We start from the raw sequence: 15,289 nt of genomic DNA on the forward strand, positions 1-15,289 counted from the left end.
ACTCTTCACATAAAGTCAAGTTTCGGGTTGATATGTAAACTAAAGTCATGGTTGATCTTGTTTGAAAATTTATTTTAGATAGCAGAGTCTTCTTTGGTTCCCAACATTTTGATGGCTATAATTTCAGAAATCTCCCTTTAAGTTTTCTAACAATGTCATTGAGCTACTTTAAAATTTGAAAAATATCACTTACAATGCCTATCAGCTAGATGAGGTCCAATAGTGGACATACTAGTGGCGAGTTGACTATTATACCTTCACTTCTTATTGCTATTGCCAAAATATTTTGACAAAACGGTGTTGACCATTTTTTCTACAATCTAAAATAGAAAAATTTGACATCATTATCAATAAACATGGGCCTTCGGAAATTTAGTTCCAAGTTAGGTGTGGACTATTCTGAAAGGATGAAAAGAAAAGATAAGCATCATTGGTTACAAACTGCCATACAAATTTGGCGCAATTGAGCCTTAAATTCTTTTGCCAAATCTAAAACAAAGATGATACATTGAACTCTAATCGTGATGTATTTAATTTTTTAATCTTGGGGATATATTTCTTTTTTCTTTTCTTTTTTACTATGGATATTTGCTGGACACCTTGAAATAAAAATAGTCCTTGAGCTTGATAAAGCATGAAATGATATTTTAATAAATTAATATTTTGGCACCAATATCTTGAAAATATTTTTATTACTAATTGGCTTTGTTTCCCAACCATTTATTTGTATGTAAAACTTATAGTACATTAACAAGTAGGATACAGAAGGGCACTTGTGGCATGAAAATTTTTTTCTTTCTCTTGAAACTAGTATTTTAATATTAGTTTTTGTAAGATGGGTTGAAATGTTACAAAAAGGTTAGAATTAGGGGAGATTGGTGAGATATTTGAAAGTTTAGGGAGCTCAATGATATTGTTAGAAACCTTAGTGGAGATTTCTGAAATTATCCCTAGTTTTTAACTTGTTCAAATATGTACGATATTGTATTAGAATTTATTTTAGTCAGCAAGTCTTCTTTGATTCTCAACTTTATGATAGTTTTAAGCTTGCTCAATTATGGCTGGTTTTGTCTCAGAATTTAGTTAAGTCACATTATTTTTATTCCCCTTTGGTGCTCATTTCTTTTTCTTCTTCTTGTAGGCAATGTTTAATCGTTTGACACTCTCTTCCCATGCAAAAGTAATTCAAAAAACAAAATAGGATTGATCTACACTCGTATTTCCAGATAAATGACTGATCTTAAGATATATGGGGAAAGATAGACTGATTATAGAGATTGTAGATGGATTACAAAATAGGAAAAGCAATAAAAAAAATTGGGGAAGCATATATAACATGAGCATCCAGATTCCAAAAAACTTTTATGTCCTCAAACATAATGAGAAACATTAGCAGGAAATGGAAATATTGGAAGGCAACAAGCGATGGAGTGACTCCTTTCTTAATCAACCATTAGAAGAAGTTGTACAACTAAGATAATTCATGATTTTGTAGCATGAAGTTCTAGAAACTGCAAATGAAACTTCAAAAAGCAGCTAGTGCCGTCAGCTGCTCCCTGAACAATTAAAATTTGAAGTACTTCCGTCAACAAAATGAAACTTTTCAATTGTGTGCTTTTACAAGTGATTGATTTCGCTCCTCTAACTTTTAATGGAAAGTGCAAACTGGTCTCAAAAACTATAGTACATCAATAAAAATATTTTCCTCCAGTGAGGACTCCTGCGTCCATCCTGCAAATGTATTCCTTTCTCTTCGAGAGTTTAGACAATGTGCTCACATTTTGTCGTGATACAATTCATCAAGCAAAGTAGATAGAATCCCTTTTACTGTAAGAAAGTTACTTTGATTATACCAGATAAAAAATAAGAAGGATTTGAAAGAATACGTAGTAAAGCAACTAAAAATCAAGTTACATAATTGTAAACTAAACTTTTTGATGTCTAACTGAACTGTACATGATAAGAGAAAATGCACGTTCTTCCAATTCCGTTTTTCACCTATATGCTAGCTAGTATGCATATACAGAAGAATGAAAGCATGTCAAGTTTAATTTAAGTGAGAACCCTTTTCTCTCTTACTGCCATCGTAACAGAGTTTTTAGACTGAGATCCTCGGACTGAATGCGATAGTTTGGGAGAGACTTATATGTACAATTCGTGCTGCCGGTCAAGCTAGTTATTTGGATTGTAGACCTTAACCATATTAACTTTCACAGCTAACCTAACACATATTGACTTAGTAAAAATGGACCACTTTTTCACAAAAACATATTATACTATGTTAATGGATAAGTACCCCTATGAATTATCTGTAGCTGCGATGGTATGTATTCTAACTCGTAATGATGTCCAAAATTGAAAGCACCCAAACTTTTATTACAAAAAAAAAAACAAAATATATTAACTTTGATGTGAGTTCTGAACTACGAGCATCCATCGCAAAAGTCAAATACATTAAGTATATTATATTGAAATGAGAAACGTTGGACTGGCAATCCTTTGAATGTTTTCTTGTTCGCTTGGAATTATCAATGGAGAAACAGGAGAAAACCAAAACCAAAAACAGAAATAGATAAACTGTGCTAGTATCAGCTTGAAACCAAGAGAGGTAAATTTGTTAAAAAAAAAAAAAGGGTTTCTTGATTAGATAATGCTTAACTAAAAATTCCTGCCAAACTAAATGACCGATCTCTTTTTGATGGGCTCATGGCAATTAGATGGCCTAGGGGTTGCTGAAGTCATCACCATAATTTTGCTTTCTTTCTTACGGCTTTCCTCTGGATGAAGTTTGTCAAGTATTGACAATCTGATGAATAGGGCACAATAGTTGTATATCAACTAACGGTGGTATGCTTCGATGGCCTCATGACGGAATAGTTGTATATATAGTTTCAGGAGTACTTTGAGTTGATTCCAGCAACAGGGTAGCTTTAACCTCTTTTTGGATTTTAGATGTTTATGGTGGGAATTTGCTACTCGTGAGTTTAACATGGCAAGGTTATGTAGCTTGTTTGTCTCGAAATTTGGTTTTGGTAGTGCCTAATTTAACCTCAAGTCTATAAAGAGGATTTTTTCGTTTTTCTTTTTTGTAATCAAATGCATCCTCTGTTCGTTAAAAGGTGACACTAGTTGTAAGATAATTTTATCTGTTTCTGTTTTGGTTTACTTTTAGTAGACAAGATTGTGAGTTACCCGCTGAAAGTTCCTCGATTGAATGTAACATATCAATTTGACGTCTTGGGATATTTGAACCTCTTTAAATGTTATAACCTCTGCAAAATATGTTAAAGTGGCTTTGTCCCACATTGCCTTTTGTATAAGGGAGTTTCTCCCTTAGTTGCCTATAAATATAGTGGGCCTGTGATGGAATTAAGGGCACCAAACCAAGAAAGCATTAGTGGGTTATTTGGACCTTTGAGTCATTAAACCTTTTGTTTAGTCAAATATTTTTGAACTTTCTTGTGTTTTAAGTATTAGGTGTTTTGAATTTAAGAACACTTTCCTATGTGATCCAGTGGACTCCCACTCAAAAGGAATAGCCGTAAGCGAATGACTGACTCCTGCATTGGGCATGCACATGCACTAGCAGACCTCATAATTGGCCTTTCGGGAGCAATTGACCATAAATAGAAGTGGCTGCCGAAAGATTTGGACCTGAAGTTTCCGAACATTCAAGTATACTGGTGTGACAGCTAAAGGCATTGAACTCACAACTATGGCAACACTGGGAGCTAGACGAATATCTGGTAACATCCCAATATACAATACAAAATGCAGAGGGGAAAAGGATAGGGTATTACGTGTGTTTAGGAGGAAGAGAGCTACATACAAGATTTAACCCAAAAAAACAGAAAGAACTGGTATTTTTGTCATTTCAGGGTCAGTAAAAGTGGCAAACTACTGTTCCGACAAAATTTCAATCATCTGGTGGGAAGTCTTCATCAGAAGCATTATCCAGAAAAGAACCTAGAGTCTTTCTCAGAATGCTAAAAGTTTTGCCATCCTGCAAGGCAAAAAGAGAGAATGGTCATTGTCAACAAGATCACATAAACACGTACAGGCACAAAAAGAGAGGGAGGAATTATATGTTCACCTGTTTCTTCTTCTTCAGCGACTCCTCCAAGTCAGTAATTCTACTTGCACAGGCTTTCTCAAGTTCAGCTATCATACTCTTCGCTTTCTTTCCTGAAAATTTGGGAGTATTTGAGTCAAGTTGTTTCCAAATACAGAACAGGGAATAACTTTGAAATTTTTCCTTTTCTTCCTCGTACTTTGAAATTGCGTCTACAGAACGATAAATAACAGTCACTACAAACCTTTTTAGGGCAGTCACTAACAGCCAAGGTCCTTTACCTTCCAGGTAAATGAGTGGAACGAAAATATCATAAAATTAACATGATTTAATGGTTGAAGGTCCGAGTCTGGACCAACTTCACTTAAAAGCTATGATTTAATGGCAGCATCTTTCGGAAGAATTGATCCCGTATCTGACTGTTCTTGATGGGAGAAAAGGGGTAGCTCAAATTCAGTCAGTGATTTTTAAAAAAAAGTGTTTCTTATAAATAATTGAAGAGAATTTTTCATGAGAAACACAGGTACTGAAATGGAACAGTGCTGCTGTGTGAGGTACAACTGACCATGGGATTGGACATTTTATGCAAAATTCACATGCTGAAAGTGCTTACCTTTCAATCCCTGCATACGTGCAGTTTTCTCCTTGCAGAAATTCTCGTACACTGCAATAAATTTTCTTGGTAGATTCATTCTTCAATAAATTTTCACACTGCAAAGTCATAAGCGTACCCATTGATACCAAAGCATTAAACTCAAGCAAAATTCAGCCAATTTGATTTCGCCATTCCAGTGCAAACCTCTTTTGAGCTCTTTGATAGTGCTTTAGCAAAAGCTTGCCTGAAAATTCAGCAGAAAAGAGAACAATGAGAGATGGTTTTCCATTCACTTGGAGATGAAATCTGCTACTCCAGCAAACTTCTACACAGCAAAAGCTTAACATCTTAAGATTTTTGAGGTGGACTATGAATATAATGGATGATCACTTTTCACCTGTCCTTCTCAAGCTTTGTTCTCAACTCATCAAGATTTGACTTGATCTCTGATGCCACACTGTGAACAAAGAGCCAGTTAACAGTTGGCAGGGGAATATAAAAAATATATACGATTACAAGCAATAAACTAGTGCACCCAGTCATTAAACGAACCCCATTGGGAACTTGGACAACCCAAACACTAAGCTCTTACACACATCAGCAATTTCGAGCTCACGGAAAATAGATAATTTAACAGCTCTAGATTCATATTTACTATACCATCAAATATACTAAAACTAGAAACTACAACTAATGTCAGATTCTGTGAGATAGTGCACGCATCCAAGATCCAACATGATGACTGAATCACCAATTTAGAGTATTTTGGGGCAAAATCTCCTTCTATCAAAAATGTGCTGCAGAGCCGTCATAATTCCTTTAATATCACTGCAATTTCAACATTTTATTCTTGATTAAACCCACATATTCTAGCAAAAATAATAGAAAAAAAAAGGAATAGAACTTCGACGTACTTGGAGAGATCGGCGTCGAAATCACCTTCTATGACCACTCGCTTCAGCTTCTCCAATTTCGAAGCGTCTGATTCACTGCCTTGCTTCTTCGAGCTTGATTTTCTCGCCATTGCTGTCGACATTTTTAAATTTTTGGAGAAACCGGCTGTATATCTTTTTGCAGCTCTTTGTTGGCACCTTTATCTGAGACATCGGATAAGTTAGACAGCCTTGAGTTACTCATGTGTATGTGTAAATGTAGGTCGGTAATGGCTGAACAGGACCCTTTGTTGGAACTCTTACTTCAGACCAGTCTTAGAGCGGTCAGGTAAGCTGTACAGCCTTGGGTAGAGGAAGAATTTCCTAACCTATTTACTCGTGACTTGAACTCGTAATATGCTTGAATACCGGAGCGTTAGGTAATGGCTAACGTCTCCAATCGTGACATGCTTGAGCGTTGGGTGATAGCCAACGACTCCACTCGTGAATACGTGAATACTTGGGGCTCCAATCCTAGATCGTGAGTACTTGAACACTTGGGGCTCTAAGCTCAATCCCATGGCTAGTTGGTCGAATCAAGCCAACAAAGGGTTTGGTCGAGAAAATTGACGAACCATGGATAGTTGTTTGGATTTCAGGCCCAGTAGGAGAATGATCGGTGGATAAAGATTGGCGATTAAGTGATGATCTATGGACATTATAATTCTATGGTTGATGGAGTGTCAGCGGATTCTGGATAAGTTGCTGTGGAACCTGCTCTTGAGAATAGACTATATCTTTTTACTTGAATGTGTTCCTTACTGTACCTTGATACATGATCTATCTGGATAGCATTACTGTACCTTGATACATGATCTATCTGGATATTATATGCTTCCTAACATATGCGCTCATGCCATAATGTGACTCTATCATACCTGATAATTTGCTTGCTTGTCTTCTTGGAATCTCGCTGGACTTTTAGCTCATTCCATTAGTTTGTTTTCCTTACAGGGGGTGAGAATACGAGAGTGGGAGTTAGAGAAGATGAAATTTTTGTCTAAATTTTGTTAGTTGCTCGTGTGAGCACTTCTTAACTCCATATCGAATTTGTTTGATTTTACTTTGTATGCTTAGAGCCATGGCTATATTTAGGGATAGTTTGGACATTTGATGTCCCTAATTGTATACATCTAGGGTTGGGATTGCTATTGCTCTTATTGTTGAGGTTATTGTTTTGTAAATTTTGTGGTGCATGAGTGAGTCCTGATGAGAGTTGGGCAGACGGTCCATCAAACCCTTGGGTACACCTTGGGGGAGGTGGGGTCGTCTCAGATAGTATCAGAACTGTCTCGCGTGGTCTCTGTATGGGGTGAATTTGGACCAAATGGTGTTATAATCCCAATTACGTGAATGAGAGTAAAGGACTAAATGCTCTTTCTTGAGATTAACCTGTGAATTATGAATATTATAGGTGTAAAACCTTTATCATGATACTTAGGAAAGATAGATATAAATGTCAGGTAGCAATTTTAAATGTAGATGATTTACTTTTGGGACCGGCCGACTCAAATTGAGAGTTATTTTATTTTGGATTCTTGTACCCAAGTACCAAAAAGTTGAGAGCTTTAGGATGAGGGTCGATGTTTCGATTGCACTTGAGGTAAGTTTTGATGGCAAAGGTCAAGGCATGGAAGATTCTAATATTGGACCTGATATTGAACCGATCAATAGGAATGGATTAATGAGTGTCGTCATGGACTAGTCTCGTTGACGTGCGCGGGGTATACATATAATATTAAGCTCATCCCAATCAAGTTTTACATTTCTAAATTCCTAAATACCCCACACGCGATTTATCGCAAGTATACGAATCGTGAGCGAGTATAGGGTATTAAGGGTCGATCCCACAGGGAAGATTGCAATTACCGGTGATTTTCGAACTCCTTTATTATTTAGACTACCACAAATATAAAAATAATGAAAATTAACACTAAAAAGCTCCGAGAGATATGGAATTCCTTACTACTCTTGCAAATGAAGATACCGGTTAAGTGAATGCTATTATCTTGACTAGTTATGGCGTAATTCCTAATGTATGTGAAACCTACTTTCGTAGTGAATCAACTATACTTGTAATTAAGCCATACCTACTCTCGTGGTTATGAAATTAACTACAAGTTTATTTCTTCTATTACATGAAACAAGTCACTTAAGCCACATAGGTGCACCTCTACTCTCGTGAGTGTACTCCCTAGGCTTATCACTTCTTTGAACTAGTGTTAAATTCCAATTTTCATTGCAAACTTAACACCTTAAGATTATCATAATTAATGGCCAGTTAATCATGATTAGATAACCAAAAGTGATAAATAACGTGCTCAAAATAATATCACCAAATAGCCAAGTAAACCTCACAAACAAAATATAGCAAGTTCAACCATAACTCTAGGCATAAACTTTAACTAAACATAATAAAAACACAAAGCCAACTTGTATTATAATTAAACATGAAATCCAATACAAGAGAGAAAGTAGTAGAAGAGATATCACCCTTGTCACATGAGATCAACCTCTTCATCTTTGCCCCTCCAATCTTCATCCAAATCTAACTACAAATACAAGATGGATAAACTACTCTACCTATACTATACTAATGAACCAAGGAAACTCTAGTGAAAACTACATTTCTGGTGAGTTTCTCTAGCCTTCTCCCAAGTTATTTTGAATCCTGTAAGTCCATGGCTATATATAGATGAATGCAATCAGGAAATGAGGCTTGAAACATCCCTTTTACAGCTGCTAATTGGTTGTCATACGTTCATCCATAGCTGTAAATTGTTGAAGGAGAAAACAGGTTGTACCAGCAGCTATTTCTGACCAGAATCTGGCTACTTCAACTGCTATTTTCTTTATGATGACGGCTGAATTAGCTCTTGTGTAAAACATAGAAGTTGTAGTCCATTGAAATAGCTGTCCAATTCCTCAAGAATCATCCAATTTGGAGCTGTATAGACCGAGCTATGATAAAAAAACCACTGACTGGTCAATTCCGCGTTTTCAGCTCTCAGCAGCAGACTTTTACTTTTGTATTTTGACCAGGAAAACAGCCGAATTGGACTTTGATGTCTTCATACCAAATGTAGATCTGTCTCTTAGCTTTAAAATGATATAAAGATCATCTGAATCCAATGTATGTAGCCCAAGATATAGCCAAAATACCAACAGATGCCAAAGCTGACTTTTGTTTGATTCTTTTGTTCTCAAGTTGCATTTCTCAGCTGAGTTGAATTTCGGTATTTCAACTTTTGGACAATGAAAACGGCTGAATTAGATTCTGATGTATTCATACCAAATTTAGATGTATCTCTTAGCTTCAAAATGGTATAAAGATCACCTCAATCCAATGTGTGTAGCTCCAGATATAGTTAAAATACCAAAACGTGTCAGAGTTGTCAAAGCTGACTTTTCTTGATTCAAATTGCATTTTTCCTTTTACACTTCATATTTTATTTTCACCACTTTAATCCATCTTCAACCATCCAAATATCTTCTCAATGCACTTCATTTGATGATTGAATCATTAAACCTACAAAATATGAAGTTTTTACCATAAAAATCAATAGAAATGCAATTTTCACACTTTAACCACAAAATGCATATTTTCACTAGAATCTTAGTTAATTATTTATAAAACTAAATAAAACACACCAAAACTAATTAATAAAGCACACTAAAAATACGTAAAATATACTCTTATCACTCGTACATGTCTGGCTAGGGTTTCTATAGATGATGGCTAACTTTGTGATCGTCATGAATTTTTAAGATGCTAGTATCGTAGGCCTGTTTCATTTCTCCTATACCAGTGTGCCTTTATTCTGTGTTTCCTTGATTTTGCTGCGATTTGATTATCGCTACATATGTATTTCTTTTGAGTTCATTTTAACTCTTGTTTGATTACCCTTGTCTATTTCCTATCCTTCTGCGATGTCACATAGGAACCTGGTTTTGATTCCTATTTTTCAGCAAGTTTTGGATTATGTATGGAGATTTTGAGGACAAGAATGTGAGTTCTACAGTTGTATGCAAATTTTGGCTGAATTACAATGACCACCCTAATGGAGAATGGTAAAAGACACTATTGGGGGTAAGAGGTTATAGTTTCTTCTTGAACAAGTTTTGAAGGTGAGTGTGTAATGGAGAGTGAGTTAGGGTGTGGAACTTTTGCTTTAAGGAATATGTTTCCGTATTTAGTCATGTGTATAAGCGATGATAGAAATCTTTGTGGGAAGACCCAATAATAGGAGTAAGTACTTGTATTTAAATTTCTCATCTACTTTAGAAGGGAATAGCTAAGATTCATGTTTCCTGAATGACTTGTAAGCAAAAGAACGAAAAAGTTATATGGTTAAAGTTTTAAATTGTGATTAATTACTCATTTTGATCTTTTGATTTACCTGACAGGCTATCATTTGAGCTTAAATGAAATAGTGAGATGACGAATTTGGTTGATATGCATAAAAAAATAGAGATTTTTCGAAAGGAAGTAGAGTTCCAAAAAAAATTAGTTGAGCATTGGGAAGCTGTCGCGCCCCATTTTTGAAAAAAATAACGAGTTTAGAAAAAATGAATTTTGGTCACTTTTTGAGTGAAAATGGGAGTTTGATTTTTTAGAAAATAAATAAAGGAATTGGGCCTAAATAGGACTTAAAAGTGCGACAGTTTTGGCCCCAGAATAATAGTTTGAAAAGGGCTTTTAGTGAAAAAATAGGAGTCGCCACTTGGTATGGAGTTAAAGTGTACCAAGTTATCTAAAATGAATTTTAAATAGAAAAGTAGAAAAAATCCTTTTTAAACGACTCCAAGTCTTCAAAAATTAGAAAAAAAGTTCGGGAGTCATGGTTGAAGAAAGGGAAGACAAGGATAAAATTGAAGGCACCCTTTCAACCTAACCAAGGCTAGTTGTGTGATTTAGTAAAAAAATTTTCTTATTTTAATCTAAAAATTTATCACATTTGGATGCAAAACCTAAAGCTAAGAGGATATCGGGGGGTCGGAATATCTCTTCAAAGTTTATTTGGTGCAAATCACATTAATTGTGATGCCCAAGAGTGACTCGTTGAAGAGGTCACGAATATGCAAAAATATGAGATTCGAAGAAAAGAAAAGTTATAATATACAAATATACGTGACCTAAGGGAATGCATCATAACGGAGCCGGGGGACTAATATTCGTGACTTTGATTTTCCCTTTAATAGAGGGAATACGAGCATGCTAAGGTTAGAAAGCCACACTCGTCCATATCCCATATTCGAGGGGTAATTTTTCTATCTAGTCAAGCAAATGATCTAACCTAGTTCTAATTTTCTTAAATGGAATGCAAACCTACATGTCATGTCTTACACATAGGGATAAGGGATATATACATAGGAAAAATATGGGATAAGGGATGTATATATAAGGAAAATGTCATGCAAGATGATAAAAACCCTAAAAAGTAGAAAATATGCATGAAAATGTAGTGATTGTCACACAGACATGATCTAGCACGCGAATGGTCCCTAAAGGGTCTAGCGTTGGACTATCTCATGTCTATAAGTTCCCATTAGCGTTGGACTAGCGAGAAAACGGAAAAAAGGGCCACAACTAGCATTGGACTAGTGTGGTGACGTCACACATTTATCATAATCAAATAAAACATAATAAAAGCAAATAAACACATAAATCGTATATAGCACATAACACATAAGCATGATATCTAGATGCAAGACCCTAAGAAAGCGAGTAACAGGTAAACACACAAGCATGCAAAACACATAAAACAAATAAAGCGAATAAAAACCTAACTATTACATTTGGAGCCCTAACTACAATCTAAAAGGGGAAAGAATGAAATGAAATGAAATACCAACTTAACTATTACAATTTGGCATTTAAATGCCTCTCAAATAACTAAAAATTAAATTAAAATAAATATACAAAATTAAAACAAATGAAATGAATAAATAAATAAAATGAAATAAAAACATTCAAAAAAAACATGCAATTACACACATAAAGTCACATAGGAGCACATAGGATCAAGTGAAATCAAAATAAAGGAGTAGAGTGTACTTCCCTTAAATTGGTGATCTAATGAAATGAAATTTTTCTTATTTACCCTTCAAAATAAAAAAAAAGGTCAAGGCATCCCTTTAATTAATAAATAATCACAAGAAATGGAAATAAACACGAAATTGAATCAATCAAAGCATTCAAATAAAAGTAAACAACCCATATTCAACAAATTAAAACAAACAAGGACCCAATTGAAACAATTAAAGAAGTTTTAGGGGTCAAATCATTATTATTAGAAATATTAAGGGTTTAAATTAAAATAAAAATAAAATTAAGGGCTTAGGATGAACCACACCAAAACCAAATAGTAAACTTCACAAAATGAATGAAAACCCATTTGCTATAATTAAACAAGAAAATTACCCAAAATTTCACTAAAATCCTAATCAAAACTATAAATCTATCAAAAATTATTAAACCTCAAATTTCATCCTAAAATTCACCAATAATCTGTCCAAAAATCACATTGAGACATGCCAAAGATAAATAAAATTTTAAAAGGACAAAATTTGATTGATTTTTCCAATTTTTGGGCCGAAGTAACATTATAGGGAACTTGGGGGGCTGAAGTGCAATTTTGGAAATATTTTGCATGCAAGTACCGAAGTCATCTGCTTCCTCTGCAACATTCCAGCTGCAGCTTTCTTTTCGTTTCATCGCATAGACAAATCAACCGAATATCAAGATTTTAGATCAAAACAAACGAACACTACAACTGTCAACATCAACTAAATCAAACACTACATTTTGTTGCAGGATTAAAGCAGGGAATCCGAGTTGACCATCAGGGATAAAAGAAATAAACAGCAAAAGAAAGGAAAAAGTGCAGCAGGAGTTTCATGATTTTAATGTAGATTCAGGCTTTTGTGACAAGAAAAGGGATAAAAGGGACTACCTTTTGAACTTTAAGGCATCGAATGAACAAGGAGTTGGGATAATCTTGTCCGAATGCAGAATTCAAAGGAACTGCGGTGGCCCAGAAAAGGTTCAAGAGCTGATGAACTGCAGACTTCGAGTTGAAATTTGAGGGCGCTGAAGATGTTGTTTGGAGGAGTTTCCTAACACAAATCATACCACTACAAGCATAGATAGCGCAGATTTGGAAAACACACAGATTCGACTGAGATTGAGGCCTGATTTTTCTCAAGAACTAAGCCAAGTATCCAACCCTGGCCCAAAAATTCTGCACTTTTCCTTCTTTCTTTTTTTTCCTCTGATTTCTTTATCTTTTGTTGTTTTTCCTTTTCCTCACCGTCTCTAACCCTCTCGCTTGTTCCCAAGACTCTCTCCTCTGTTTCTCTCCTCCTCTCTTTTCCTTTCTTCCTCTCCTCCTTTGCTTTCCCCGAAACCCTATTTTCCTTCTTCTTTGCTCCCCGTAGCCTCCTTTTCTAGTTTTTTCCTTTCTTCTTAGCTCTCTAATGCCCGAAGCTTTTCTTGTTCTTCCCCTTAGTTCCAGATCTTTCAGTTTCAGTCCCCTTCTTCAGTCTACCCTCTCGGTTTCTCTCTTTTCTCCTCCCAGCTTCCTACTGCCCGAAGCTTCCCCCACTCTCCCTTTTTTGTTCCAGATCTCTTTTTCTCCTCGCTCAGCCTTCCTTTCTTTTTCCTCTCAAGCTCACGGCCTTCCTAGCTTTTTCCTTCTTTCCTTTCTTTTCCTCCTTCAGCTTCCTACTGCCCAACCGAAGCTCTCCCTCTAGCTCTCTCACCAGCTCTCCCCAACTCTCCTCTTGTTTTTTGTTCTCTCCCTTGTTTACTCACCAAGCTCTTTCCTTTCTTTTCAATCTCGGTTCCTCCCTCCGCCCGTGGCTTTTCTTGCTTGATTTTCCTCAGCCCCAAGCTCTTTTCCTCCTTCTTTCTTGCTCTCCTCCCGTTCTCCCTCAGAAACTTCGAGAACCTCCTCTGGTTCCTTTCTTCCGCCGCCCCTCTTGCTTTTCTTTTCTTTTTTTTTTCTAGCCGCCGCCCTTTCCTTTGTAGCCTCTTTTTTTTTTTCTTTTGCTTCACTAAAACCCTCACCAGTCTTTTTCCTCCTTCCCGCTCCCTTAGTTTTTCTTGCCTCGAGCCTTCTTAGTTTTCCCCGTAGCTTCCCTTCCAACCCTAGCCGCCAGCTCTTTACTTTTTTATTTTCTTTTGTTTTCCTTTTTTCTTCCTATTTTCCTAGGCTCAACTCTTGTCTTGCCACCTACCCCCCTTTTACATGCATTGTCAACAAAATGGGGACACTTATCCTATTTGCATGCACTAATACTTGTCCAATATTTCCCTAATGCTCTTTTAGCACACTTGTCCAACATGCAAACCCCCCACCTATCTTCTTATTTTCATTTATTTATTATATTTTTGTTTTTTCAAAATCAATTTAGGTAAACAAAGAAAAAGCTAATTCCTCATTGCAACATTTTCATTTACTTTAAAGAAATCGAATCTAAGATGATTAAAACATATTTTTGTGAAAATTTTCCTTTTCAAAATTTTAATGTAAAAATATCTTTAAAAATAAAAATTATGAACCTAATTTATAAAAACAAGCAAAAATGAATACTAACTATCATTTAATCAATAAAATAAAAAAAATAAGAGTAAAAAATAAAGCTAACATTGAATTAAATAAATGAAAATTTTGGTGTCTACAGGGAAGGATGATGGAAACAAGAATATACAAAGAAAACTAAGTTACTGAACAAGAATATGAAAATGCGAAGGAAATACGAAAGGAGACTGGAGGAGTTGCGAAAGAAGTGTGAATTGGTGCAATCAACCATTCAAGTTACTTCTCAAGACATTCCTAACAACCTAGTTAAAAGTGGTGAAAGAAACTCTCATGATACCAAAGAAAAAAGTAAAGAGATTGGTGGAGATGAAATTGCTATGAAGGATAGTAGAAGGAAGAAAAGAACGAATAGACACTGCAAGAGGAAAGATGTAGCTGCTCAGTGTGGCATCTGTGGCAAAACCCATACCAGAGTGTGTTATTGGATAGTTGGTACATGCTTGAAATGCGGCCAATTTGGACATCAAGTGAAGAATTGCCCAAATACATGGATAAAGCCACAGTGAAGTTGTTGTAATCATCAAAGTTGGAAACTAGTGATATTTCACCTGAAATCAGTGTATTTGTTGAAATAAGTATTGTAAAAGTTTATATAGTAAGTTGTATCCCAGTTATAAATCTTGAACTTGAAATTTGATGTTTTCATTAGTGGTATTAAATGTCTGTGATAGTTGGCATTAAATCCTTATCCATGAATCAACTGTTATAATTTAGTCTTGAGTTTAACTGAGGATTCTTCATTTGTGATTAATAAAGAAAGAATTTTGATGAGAAAGGGTGATACGCATTTAGCTTGGCTAAGTCGGAGGAAACGCTGTAGAATCGAGTTTTATTTTTGTGAGGAAAGTTAGAATTTTAAGGACAAAATTCTTTTAAGGGAGGAAGATTGTGAGGATCCGAAAATTATTTTTTTATATATTTTGTAATCCCAAAAATTAATCTTATATTTTGTATTTTAAGCTATTTGCCTTAAATTTTTTTTATTTTAATGGTTAAGTCATGAGTTTTATCCTTTTACCTTATTTAATTTGGTGCATGTTGAATTTCATAGTGCGTTATACTAATGTGATCAATTAGTATGGTA

General features: G+C 35.3%; 1 pseudogene; it reads right to left on the reverse strand.

Annotated features, from left to right (window-relative positions):
* Positions 1 to 3,891: 3,891 nt before the first annotated feature.
* LOC113690928 (uncharacterized) lies at positions 3,892 to 5,691 on the reverse strand (annotated as a pseudogene).
* Positions 5,692 to 15,289: the final 9,598 nt, after the last annotated feature.

This window comes from Coffea arabica, chromosome 1e (assembly GCF_036785885.1).
Source record: "Coffea arabica cultivar ET-39 chromosome 1e, Coffea Arabica ET-39 HiFi, whole genome shotgun sequence".
NCBI lineage: Eukaryota > Viridiplantae > Streptophyta > Magnoliopsida > Gentianales > Rubiaceae > Coffea > Coffea arabica.